Below are 8,474 nucleotides of genomic sequence, written 5' to 3' on the forward strand. Positions count from 1 at the left end.
TGAACGCATAAAAATTACACCATGAGTTCCCCCAAAATATCCTGTCCAAACAATGTGATTTTTCTCTTGATTTCAACCTTAAATTTTTTCCAAGTCCATTCATCTTCACCTTGGGGTATTTTTGTAAAAGTTACTTCATCGTTTGCTTTCAATCCTTTTTCAGTAAAAAACTGTAGCAAACTTATGGAAACATAATTCCCAACTTCTTGGTTCGTATAAAATGAGCCCACAAATGTCCATTCTTTTCCCAAACTATCTATAACATCCATGTAAAACATACGATCTTGTTGGAACTCAAAAAACTCAGCAATCACAGCATAAGAGAACAATATTATGCGATCCTCCACTTCGTTTCGAGTTAGACGCCTTGAAAAGCTTTGTTTGCCTTGCTTTTGATTTTCCATGTTTACAGATGATAGTAAATGCTAAAATATAAAAATTCTTAATTGATCTTTAAGGATTGTAATCATAACCCTAATATGAAAGTCCTTTATATATTTGTTGAAGAAAGATATAATTTTTAACAAATACATACATAACACCTTTATGAATAGACATGTTAATTGTAGGTGAATAAATTAACTTTAACTTTTCACTTTATGAATAAACAAACACTATTTTTCATCAACTTTTAAAAGTAACATTATTGATGTTTACCAATTAAACAGTGACAAGTGTCATTGTTAAAATGTGTGATGAAAAGAGACCACATCATGATATTAGTGAATGAGTGCAATAGTCATTGTCCAATCATCATGGATTAGGCATATCAAGGTTAATGGTTCTAAATGGTTACTTCCTTTTGACCTGTAATTATTTAAATATTTGAAAAACTCAAGCATTCCAATGTATTTGATTTAGTTCTATTTCGGTTCATCAATTTAAAATTTTGTAATTATTCGAATTAAATGGGTTTGATTTAATTTATAATTAAGTTTATTATTATTATTATCAGGGTTTGACCTCTTATCACTTGAGCAAAGAATATAACACTATTAATAAATCACATGTCTTTTAAGTTTATATTAAATAACGTTACAACAGTATATACAAAATAAAAAATAAACAGATGAAATTTATATTATATTTGTTGGATATTTTGGAAGAACTGAAATATTTTTGTTCTCTTATGCCTGCAGTTGTGTTTAAGAAATAGTGAATATAGGCACAAGTTGGACGAGAAGTGTTTTATCAACGTATCCCAAATTTTCTGATTATCACCCTCGGGTAGTAGGTTCACATTGGTCGCTTCTTGCGGTGGGTTATGTTAAACTTAATACTGATGGTACTGTGTTCTCTTCAAGGGTTTGTGTCTCTATTGGAGGTGTTATCAGAGATACTAATGGGTTGTGGTTATGTGGTTTTTCAATGTCGATTGAAGAATATATAATATTTTAGATTGAAGTAAAGACGGTACTTGAAGAGCTATACTTAGCATGGAATAAGGATTTCGGAAGTTGGAATTAGAGTGTGATAATGCTCTGTTGATTGAGATTATTCTTGTTGGTAGTGTTGCGGATAGTAGGATGATGGAGCTCCGTCTGATACCATCACATGCTTATTCACTCTTGGGAGATTTGTGTCAAACATATTCCCTAGATGCAGAATACAATGGCAGATCTTTTGGCCAAAATTAAAGATCTAGAGTTATTGCGATTTCATCTATTGAAGGAACCTTTGATTATAATCCTTCTGTATTGAATTAGGATGTCCTTTTTTCTATCTTATGTTGTTTTATTTTTAGTAAAAAAATTATATTATATTTGGTTCAAGTTTGGTTTTAATTTTTAAAGTTGCCCAAACCTTTGTTTTTCGCAACTGAACCCATCATAGAAGCATTTTGACTTTCTCAAAATCAACAGGGAAAAAAGGGAAAAAGAAACGACGCCTGAGAGATTCGAACTCTCGCGGGGAAACCCCATGTACTTAGCAGGCACACGCCTTAACCACTCGGCCAAAGCGTCGTTGTTCCATTATATCAATATAGTATTTATAAATATTATAAAATAACTATTGTTCAAGCAGATCAAATTCGGTTTGATTAAATTCTATATTCAAGTTTTCAAATAATTTTGAAATATTATATATTAAAATTTTACTTTTAAAAAAAACTGAATCGTTCAAACGGTATATTTTATATTAAGTTTTGTTCCAATTCGAATTTTAAAAACTCAAAATACTGCATAATAAATGTATTTTTTTTCTTTTCAAAATCCATCCAAACTAAATCATAATATATATTTTTTATAAATCATAATAAATTTTATTTATTTATTTACCTATGCGACGACGAAACTAATTATATAATATCACATCTGAAAATGTAAATATGATGAAAATAAAATAAAAGTCTATAATTTTTGAATTTTACTTATCTAGAAAAATAAAATATATTATACTTATTAATTGATGAATAATAATATTGTATAGGCGTAACTTTGTACGTAATATTATCATACAAAGACATAATCTTATCCAAAATTAATTTATAAAACAATACAACCTTATGAATGGGTATTTTGTTAAAAGATACATTATATTTTATGGAAAGATACATCTATTTGGTATTTATATAAGGGATTTTTCTATTCGTCATTTTCACAATTCTACTTGAAATTTGAAGCTTTAAGGAAAGTATTCTATACGTTTCAAAGTCAATCATATTTTACTAACATTATATTTATCTTTCTTATTTTAATTTTCTTTTTTTTTTCAAACAAAAAATTGTAATATCGTCAAAGAGGAAGGTCATATTGTCAAAGAGGGAATAATCGTAAACTAAGTTGTTCCAGACAAAGGACTACTCATCCTAAACTTGAACCATTGCCTGCATGGGAGAAAACATTCTGCATCGAAGTGGGTGAATGTCATGGGAAATAAAGATTGAATTAAAGAAGAATTTGTATGAACACGACAAAGTATTCGAATGGGATAATTCGGTTGGTTTAACGGTATTCTAGGAAGCGAAACAAAGATTTTGGAAAGTTTATCATAGATTTCCTTGCGAGAATAAGTTGTCAAGTAATGCAGCAGATTTGTATATTGACGATGCAGATTAGAAATCTGAAATTGATCTAGAATTTTTCTTGGAAATAAAGTCCTTACTGATGATGAGGATGGAGAGAAAGACAATGATAAGGAAATGGATTGGTTTTCGATTCCATTGGAGGAAATTCAAGCCACTGGATGGGATGAATATGAAGAACTTGCACGCTGCTTGCCTAGCATAGTTGGATCATAGAAGAATAAGATCACAATAAAATGAGTAAACGTTGGCTAAGAACTTTATTATTAATATTCAATATCTTTATCATAGTTTGAAGGACTATTTAAACACTAATAATCATTATCATGTGATTGAATAATATTATGCATGGTAAACCAATGTATATTCATTTTTACAATTTCTAGTTTGAACACTAATGATAAATACTATGGGTATAAATTAGTTTTGTTTTACTTGCTTTGGTTTCTATGGATAACGCTTTTCTAGCGTCGGATGCCATATTATATCAACTGTTTGGGGCATTTCACGCTATTAATTCTTATATGTTGGGGCATTGCTAGTTTCTGACTATTATTAATATACAAGTATTATTGGTAGTTGGTTGAAGAAGCACGGGAGAAAGGGATTGTACTCTGTGATATTGTTGAAGCCAGGAGATCACATGCATTCACCAGTTGGTTGAAATGTACATTTGCCATAGAGTTTCTTTGTACAGTGATAGTATCAAATGATATCATTTGATCTTCTGCATATTTCGCTGGCTGTTTGTTTCCTGTGAACGAACATGCTTGAAAGGGTAAATCCAATGTGTCAATGCGTGCAATTGGTTGGATTAAAAGATGCAACTTGGGAAAGGATAAAATAAGTCGATGACATGATATCTGGAAGATGAAGATAGAGTGATTTATTTAGCCCTAAGAATCATGATATTTGGAGATTATATGTATCTATAGATGAAATTTTTTTGTCAATTTCACTGCATTGCTGTTGCAATTTTCGTGTCATGAAGTTGTCTTTAAAGGTCTATGGCAACATGTAGTTTTATAATTTATGTTTATTGAATTAAACATTTAATTTAAACGTAAAAATAACTTTATATTTAATTATAATTATAAATAATATATATAATTTTTCCTTTATTATGAAAGTAATGCAGTTGATTTATATATTGATGATATTGATTAGAATCTTGAAATCAAGTCCATTTTCGACGATGAAAAAAAGGAGAAAGAGGTTTTAAAAAATTGATTCGTTTTTTTATTCCATTAAAGCTAATTAAAGCCAATGAATGAGAGTACGATAAGCCTACACCTTACTTGCCTACCATAGTTGATCATAAAACGACTAGAAAGAAAATTGGCTGAGCTTTGTAATTCGTTTAGTCAATTAAAGTTGGAATATTTATTATAATTTTTGGATTTTACTTAAGTTGTTTATAAATATAAATGCCAAACAAATGTGTGCTATAAAAAAGTTCTTTTAAAAAAAGCCCCTTTTTTTCATCTTCTGAATCCATCATTTCTGTTTTTCGAAATCAGAGGAGAGAGGAAATAAAAGGAGAAAGAGACGACGCCTGAGAGATTCGAACTCTCGCGGGGAAACCCCATGTACTTAGCAGGCACACGCCTTAACCACTCGGCCAAAGCGTCATTATTGCAATGATCTAATAAAAAAATGTTAAATCGTTTAAACAGTATATTTTATATTAAGTTTTGTTCCAATTCGAATTTTAAAAACTCAAAATACAGCATAATAAGTTTTATTTTTGGTTTTGTTTTAAGATTGAGATATTTATATGACATCTTGACTGTCATTTTTATAAATGCAATCACAAAATAGAGTATTAAAAATAATTAAAAAACTGATTAATATATTTTTAATAAAAAAATTGTTTTTCTTTAAATGAGGAGAGGAACACTTTTCACCAAATATATTACAAATGCTAATGCCTAGGAATTTATTCCAATATATATTACTCACCCATGAAAATATAGAATTAAAAAATTGATAGTGAATAATTAAAATCAACAACCATGAGTTTTATTAAATATTATGAAATATTTGGTACGCATAAATTTTTATTTCAAAATTTACACCTTAAGCTCTCCCCAAATGTCTTGCCCAAATAATCTGATTTTTCTCTTGATTACAACATTGAATTCCTTCCAAGGTGCTTCACCTTCACGTCGGGGCCTTTTCGTAAATATAACTTCGTCGTTAGCTTTTAATCCTTTCTCACTTGAAAATTGTGGCCATTTTATTGATACATACTTACCAACTTCTGGGTTCGCATAAAATGTGCCTATAAATGTCCATGCTTTTCCTAGACTATTCGTAACATCCATGAAAAACAGACGACCTTTTTGAAACTCAAAGAACGTGGCAACATCAGTGTAAGAGAAGAATATGATGCGGTCTTTCACTTCGCTTTGAGTCAAGTGCTTTGAAAAGCTTTATTTGCCTTGCTCTTGGTTTTCCATATTTACAAATGGTAGCAAATATTGAAATATAACAAAATAATAATAAGAATTTCTAGCTGATTTTTTAAGAACCGTGGTCATAACCTTAATACCGAAGTCCTTTATATATAACACTTTTTTGAACATGCATATAATTGTACGTGAATGAATTAACTTAATTATTCATTGAATTGGTGAACAAATACTACTTTTCACGGAGCGTTAGATGAATTTACTTTCTATATATGATTATTTTTTCTTGAATTGGCAAAACATACTCTACACCCCTAACGGAACGAAAATATTTGAATTTAGATAAATTTAAGGAAATTTTTTGAGGGATATATTTTGGTAATTTAAATAAGAATTTTATATAATTTTTTAAGTTTATTATTTTAAAAAAAATAAAAAAAATTGAGAAGGGTTTATTTTTGTTATTCTTATAATATTTAAGGGCTATTTAAGTTTAATTTTAAAAGGGGACAGACCTAACATGCAAATAAATCAAAAGTTGAAAAATTTCACCATGGGGCACCACTTTTTCAGTCAATTTAAAAAGGATAATTGCTTCATTAAGTCCTTGAACGTTTTATATAATCACACTTCAGTTTGGTGCTGGCAGTTTATTTCGTGACACCACTAAAAATTTATATATATTTAAAAAAATACAATTATTGGTCAATGATTTAATTTATCTTTAAAATCCTTATTTTTTTTAAAAAAAATAAGGTAAGAATAATATTACCAAATCCCTAAAAAAGAATAATATTACCAAAATTAGCGATTTTATATACTTAGGGTCCATTTGTTTACATGTAAAAGGTTTTACGAAAAATATTTTTTGCATTTTCCTGTATTTGTTTCACAAAAAAATAGTTTAGTCAACGGAAAATGACTTTCAGGTCAAGGTTTTGAAAAGTGTAAGTCATTTTTCGGAAAATAGCTCATCTACAGATAATTTTATTTTTTTTTATAAAAATTAACTTAAATCAAGGTTAATATTATTATATTGATAATAAATTTTATTTTTATTTTTAAAAATATTTAAAATATTATATTTTTCAATATTATTAAACATACATATTTAATTATTTATATTTAGTCTTATAATAAATTATTAATATAATAAATATAATTTATTATTTTAATAAATTATTCAATATTTCAAATATAACCAGATCTTAAAAGAGAAGGAATGGGGGAGTTTTTTTCAACTTGTAGGATGTTTTTTAACTGCTAGTATCATTCACTTTCCAGCAATGAAGAGTACTTTGGCAAACCTGTGGCATCTGGTTTGGGGCATTCAAATTCGAGATCTAGGAGAGAAAATGTATTTGTTCCAATTTTTTCATATTATGGATTTGGAAAGGGTTATGAAGGGCTTTCCTTGGACCTTTAATAACCATTCGCTGCTTCTTTATAAATTGAACTGGGGAGAGGATCCACTACAAGTACCTTTAGTTATAACTCCGTTTTGGGTACAGATATATGATGTCCCTATTGGATTATTTTTTGAGAGTTTGGCGGTCCAAATGGGAAATTTTTTAGGGGACTTTTTGGAATATGATGGATCTAACCTGGGTAAGGAGAATATGAATTTCATGAGAATTAGAGTCCAAATTGATGTAAGGCGTCCTTTAAAAAGAAAGAAGCAGATTTCGTTCTATGGGTGAAGGTCATATGTCAATTTCAAATATGAGTGATTATCGTTATATTGTTTTTTTCTGTGGAAGATTGGGCCATAGCGACTCCTTTTGCGAAGCAAATTTTCCACTTGGTGTGGAAATAGCTGAAATGGGATGGGATTTGTCTTTACGAGCTCAGACTCGAAGAGCGTTAGCAATGAACAATTTATGACTAAGAGAGGATGGGGAGGGGAAAGTGGGAGGAGTTGGGGAAAGTAATAGAGGAAGAGGGAGTGGGCATTGAAGGGTGGAAAATAAAAGAAGATGCGTAAAATTAGTGGACCCAGTTCTTGGTTTCAACTTAGAAGGGCGACCATTAGGTTCTAATCAAAGGATGACAGATGTATTGTCAGATCAAATTCATAATTCTATGGACCATGATTTGGAGGACACAACATTAATAGGCGAGGAGGGGAAGAAAAGATCTAGAGTTGAAATTGATGATTTTGCAGAAAATGATGACATCAGTAAGGTACTGTCTAGAAATAGGAGAATGGAGGAACACAATCTTATATCATCGGCGGCTGCCAAAAGGTAAGCTGACCGAGCGTAATAAAAATATTAAGCTGGAATGTTCGTGGTTTGGGGAGATCACGAACAATAAGGAGACTTCGACACTCGCTGAAGATTTTTAATCCCCAAATAGTCTTCTTTATAGAGACTAAACTTTTCAGTTTATAGATGGAAAAAGTTTGAAGAGTTGTGGCTGTGCAAATGGTATTGAAGTTGATTCGGAAGGAACTAGAGGAGGATTGTGTATGGCATGGAGAAATGATAGTGAGATTACTCTAAAAAGTTTTTCCAAAAGGCATATCGATGTGTTTGTGTAAGATGCAGAAATTAACAGTTAGTGGCAATTTACGGGTTTTTATGGCACCCCATATGCTCGAGATAGAGAAGATTCTTGGGCTGTTCTGAAAAATCTTAATCAAGAAGAGGATACCCCTTGGTTTGTATGCGGAGACTTTAATGAAATCATGTATGTTTGAAAAAAAGGGAGGTTTACCTAGAGATGAAAGAATAATGGAATTGTTTCGAAAAATATTAGAGGAATGCCAATTAAATGATGTGGGGTTTTCGGGCAGGTGGTTTACTTGGGAGAGAGGGAATCTACCTAAGACAAATATATAAGAACGACTTGATAGGGGGTTGCTAATGCAAGTTGGATGATTTTGTTTACTGAAGCAAAAGTTCAACATCTGATTAATTCTTTTTCAGATTACTGTCTTCTCTTGGTTGTGGCACAGAAAGAAGAGGATAAGAGAAAATGAGGTAATTTTAAATTTGAAACATGGTGGACTCTGGAAAATTCTTTTAATGAAA

At 30.3% G+C, this 8,474-nt stretch overlaps 2 non-coding genes across 2 annotated transcripts; both read right to left on the reverse strand.

Moving 5' to 3' along the window:
* Positions 1-1,882: 1,882 nt before the first annotated feature.
* Positions 1,883-1,964, reverse strand: TRNAS-GCU (transfer RNA serine (anticodon GCU)). Its single transcript has one exon. It is a non-coding gene; the product is annotated as a tRNA-Ser (tRNA).
* Positions 1,965-4,574: 2,610 nt separating this feature from the next.
* TRNAS-GCU (transfer RNA serine (anticodon GCU)) lies at positions 4,575-4,656 on the reverse strand. Its single transcript has one exon. It is a non-coding gene; the product is annotated as a tRNA-Ser (tRNA).
* Between the last annotated feature and the right edge of the window lie 3,818 nt (positions 4,657-8,474).

The sequence above is a fragment of the Gossypium hirsutum genome, chromosome A10 (genome assembly GCF_007990345.1).
Source record: "Gossypium hirsutum isolate 1008001.06 chromosome A10, Gossypium_hirsutum_v2.1, whole genome shotgun sequence".
Lineage (NCBI taxonomy): Eukaryota > Viridiplantae > Streptophyta > Magnoliopsida > Malvales > Malvaceae > Gossypium > Gossypium hirsutum.